Genomic DNA, 5000 nt, shown 5'->3' with positions numbered 1-5000 from the left:
TCATATTTTCGCTACATATAATTAAGCAGTATATCATATGTTCACTCTTTTATCACATTTTAATCATTTATCACATTTTTAATATCTTATACCAATACAATTCATTAATATTTTACTTTCAATACCTACATCATGCTCAAATGTATCAATAATAATCATCTTCAATGCTATATCATATCGTAACTATCAATTTTGTTCATTATTCATCATTATACCTAACTAAATAATACTTTAGCTATCATAATACTATATGTATCATATACTAATATTGTGATTAAGAAATTTGGATATCGATATGGAATTCTATACATTTACTGTATATATATGCATATATATATATATATATATATATATATATATATATATATATATATATATATATATATATATATATATACATATATATACATATATATATATATATATATATATATATATATATATGTATGTATATACATATATATATATATATATATATATATATATATATATATGAATATATATATATATATATATATATATATATATATATATATATATATATATATATATATATATATATATATATATATATATATATATATATATATATATATATATATATATATATATATATATATATAAGTATATACATATATATACATGTATATATATATATATATATATATATATATATATATATATATATAAGTATATATATATATATATATATATATATATATATATATATATATATATATATATATATATATATATATATATGTAGCACTGTATGTTCTCCGCCAAGTGTCTTTAATCTTTCACAGCACTAGTTACCAATAACAACCGTTAACGAGACAGCAAATGAGGACGAACGGCCAAATAGATCTGCATGAACGGAACTGCCTTCACGGACCTGTTAACCGGAGGAACTACCCATTCACTGTTTAATATATACTATCTTTAGAAATGTAAATTAGATGACAGACCTGAAATTTGCCAGACTTTGAGTAGGTTCATTCTATAGCTACTGTACAACGTAGGCTTACATATACGCTGAGCATACTCTGTAACATAACTGGTATGTTGTTATTTGTCCTTTAATTGTTTGTTACTGTAACGTAACTAATCTTGTTTATTTGCCGTTAATTGTTTGTTACTGTAACGTAACTAATGTTATTTGTTTGTTAATTGTGTTTCGAATATGTTGGTTATTGGTAATGTCTGATTGAGCATTTGTTTCTGCTTGTAGGGTTGAAGGTTTTGTCTACATATACAATAAAATGAAAGAAGAAATGTTGCTATGAGTTGCATCTTCCTTTGGATTGCTATATTTGGTAGCAGAGCGTTCACCACGGCAACCTTCAACCCAGTGGCTTACCAGCACGTTCCTAGGAATATTTACTACTGGACTGGAGTGCAATTGCAAGGTAAGACATTTGTTGGAGTTATGTACAGTGCCAGTGGGAATAAAGTGGGGCAAAGCAGTGTAAGTGATGAAAGGGACGTTTGTGACTATATTATGGGAACAGAGACAGGCGCAGGTGATGATGAAAGGATGGAACGTGGTAGTGATCAAGATTTGTTAGCAGAAATACGTGGTGTCGTTAGGGATAAGGATCTTGTCAATGAAGAAGTGAGTATCGTAGATTTAGGAGCAGGTACTTTTGTTGATAAAAGTGGTGATAATGATGAAAAGCATTGGGAAAAGGACGTGGTAAAATTGTGGTCGGAAGTCGTAAATATTCAGAAAGTGGTGGATTTTAACCACTGCGAAAACGTGAATGCTTTTAGCAGAGTAGGGGAGTTAATAAATGCATTAAAAGAGAACCAGAAAAGTTTGTTGAATGAAATTAAGAAAACCAATTTAAGGGTTAAAAAGGCTGGAGATAGTATAGAAGATTTCACTGTGGAAAACCAGAAGCCACTTTTTAAAAGGGATGTTGCTAAGGAGCTGGGTCTTCTTTTAGCAAATAATAACAAAGAATGGGAAGATAGGTTGGATAGATTGAATCGTTGGTGGCAAAACAGATTCGCCTTGATAGAAGATGAGTTGGATAGGGTGTGTAGGAGAGGGACCTGTAATTATGCATGTAATAATGCTAGTTCAATAGTAAAAAAACCTCCACAGCTCGAGAAAATGAGTGGGAGGAACAGTGGTAGGAAAGAAATCAAGAGATGGTTTGAACAGGCAAAATTATGTACCAATCAGCTTAACCTAGCAGGCACTGATGCCGTAGACTATGTTAAAGTTAGTTTGATAGAGCCTGCTAGCACAAGAATACGCCATGCTAAGCCGAAAACGTTGGAGGAAATGGAGACTAAGCTACTAGAAGCGTATGCAGATAATAAAGATGATCTAGAGAGAAGGGAAGAACTGTGGTGTGCACAACAGGGAATACAAGAAGGTGTTTGGGAGTATTTAGACAGAATAATTGACTTGGAAGAAGAAGCCGAGGGCAAAGCAGTCTGCTCTAAAGAGAGGGAAATCAGGAAATGTATGATTTTTGAAAAAGGTTTGAGGGACAGGAAAATTGCCTGTGATCTAAAGGATAAGACTGAAAACGGAGTCATAGACCAATTAGAAGATGCTGGTAGATTTGTGCAAGATAGAATGAAGGTTATGAAAGAATTTGGTAATGTTTCTGACATCCATTTCAATAGCAGGGGGAGAGATGATAAAGTAATTAAGTGTTGGACCTGTGGGGATCAGGGTCATGTATCATACCAGTGCAAAAATGGAGGGTTTTCTAGAGACAATATAGTGCAGGATCAGGGGGAAGGACACCAGTATAAGGGAAGGCTAGGGAAAAACAGAACGCAAAATAAACATGTTTTGGAAAATCAGTTTACGGGTACTTGTTGGTCTTGTGGGGAAGATGGTCATCCATTTTATAAGTGTAATCTATACTCTAGTAAGAACAGAGGGTTAAATAATGCAAGAGGAGACAAAGTTGTGAGGGAGATGTCATTGCAGGCCGGGGATAATGCCCAGGAAAACTTGTGAGGCCGGGCGTTAACTTGAACGTCCGGCCAAGTGAATGTTTAATTAAGAGAGGAGACACTATGAAACTGACACTCAGCATAGAGGGAAAGAAAGCTGTGGGACTTATGGATTCTGGGGCAAACTGTAGTTTGTTGTCGGAAAATTGGTATTTGGGGAATCTAAAACCAAAAGGGGTGACATTGTATAATACTAGTGACTACATATGTGACCTGAGTGGTAATGAAATTAATATAATAGGTCATGTCGTTGTTGATGTGGAAGTTAGTGGAATGGAACAGAACAGCTGTGTTTTCTATGTCAAGAGAGCTGAGAAAGGAAGGAATGGTCTTGGCAAGAACACTGACCAAGAGTGCCTTGGGGGCATGAATGTTTTGTCTTTGCTGTTCGAAAAATGGGGAGTCACCAAAAACGTTAACGTGATGGCATCAGAGAAAGAGGGATTAAAAGCTGAATATGGTCCAGTTTTGGATTGCTGTATGAGACTAGTTGGTCAAACTATGTAGGTTTGGCAAAGGGAGGATTTAGGATATGCTAGTTGCTTAAGACAACAGAATAGAAATGTTCCGTCAGGTAGCAGGAAACTAATTAAGGTATACATTGATAGCCTAAAGGAAGTGCCAAAGGAGTATGTAGTTTTAGAGAAAATAGCAGACGAGAGTAAAAATATGTTGCCTCCGGGTGTTCAGGTCTTGCCCAGTTTTTCTATATGTGAATGGGGTGTTGGATATGTCTGTGTGGCTAATTGGTCTAAAGATAATGTTAGCATTGAAGCAGGCAGTATATTGGCCACGGTGCAACTTGGCATCAGGGAGTTTATGGAGGATGATGATAATGAGAATACTGAAAAACTATCAGAAACAGAACTTCAAAACCACAGACGGAAGTTGGGAGTCAATGTTGATGAAAGTAACTTAAGTAAATCGGATTTGTTAAGACTTGATAAGATACTCTACAAATATAAGGACTGTTTTGAGCTAAATGATTCGGACCTAGGTTTGATAAAGGGATGGGAACATTCCATTAGATTGTCCTGTGGGAAACCTATCAAATTACCGTATAGAAGAATAGCACCCACGTTAATCCCTGAGGCCACACAGTTGCTTGATGACTTAAAGAAACGGGGTGTAATTGAAGAAAGTGCAAGTCCTTATGCAGCCCCTATAGTCCTTGTGAGGAAGAAGGGGGGAGGCCTAAGGTTGTGCATTGATTATAGGAAATTGAATGAAAAAACTTTTAAGGATGCATTTCCTCTTCCTAGAGTAGCGGAGTGTCTGGATTCATTGGAAGGGGCCAAATACTTTTCGACTTTTGACCTTGCGCAGGGCTATCATCAAGTTTTGTTAAGGAAAGAAGATAGAGAGAAAACTGCATTTTCTGTACCATGGGGACACTTTCAGTATTGCAGGTGTCCAATGGGTCTGACAAAGAGCCCAGCAACCTTTCAACGATGCATGGAGAATATTTTGGGGGATATGTTTTTTGAATTTCTAGTAATTTATTTGGATGATATGATATTATTTTCGAAGACCATTGACGACCACTTATTAAGATTGGAGGCATTGCTAGAGCGCATAAAGTCTTATGGGATGAAATTAAAGCCAAAGAAATGTCATTTGTTGCAGACATGTGTAAGTTACCTAGGATTTAGCATTAGTAATCAAGGAATAGGACCTGATCTAAGTAAGATTGAAGCAGTGAAGAACTGGAAGAGGCCAGAAACTATAAAGGAAGTGCGAGCTTTCCTGGGATTTGCAACATTTTATAGGAGATTTATCAAAAAATTTGCCATAATTGCCAAGCCACTCAATGAGTTATTGAAAGGAGAAAAGAAGAAATCCAGTCAAAGTATTAAGGATAAATGGACAGAAGATGCGGAAATGGCCTTCCAGACATTGATAGAAAAATTGATAGCTGCCCCAGTACTGAAAGGGATAGAGTTTGGGAAAGTGTGTACGTTAGAAATAGACGCTAGTTACGATGGGCTTGGTGCTGTTTTGTCCCAATATAAGGAGGA

The 5000-nt window shown here is 35.3% G+C and overlaps 1 pseudogene; it reads left to right on the top strand.

The window, feature by feature from the left end:
• Positions 1-2578: 2578 nt before the first annotated feature.
• Positions 2579-5000, top strand: part of LOC137627152 (uncharacterized) — a 4290-nt pseudogene continuing 1868 nt past the window's right edge.

This window comes from Palaemon carinicauda, chromosome 35 (assembly GCF_036898095.1).
Source record: "Palaemon carinicauda isolate YSFRI2023 chromosome 35, ASM3689809v2, whole genome shotgun sequence".
NCBI lineage: Eukaryota > Metazoa > Arthropoda > Malacostraca > Decapoda > Palaemonidae > Palaemon > Palaemon carinicauda.
This window is presented reverse-complemented; position numbering and strand designations above follow the sequence as displayed.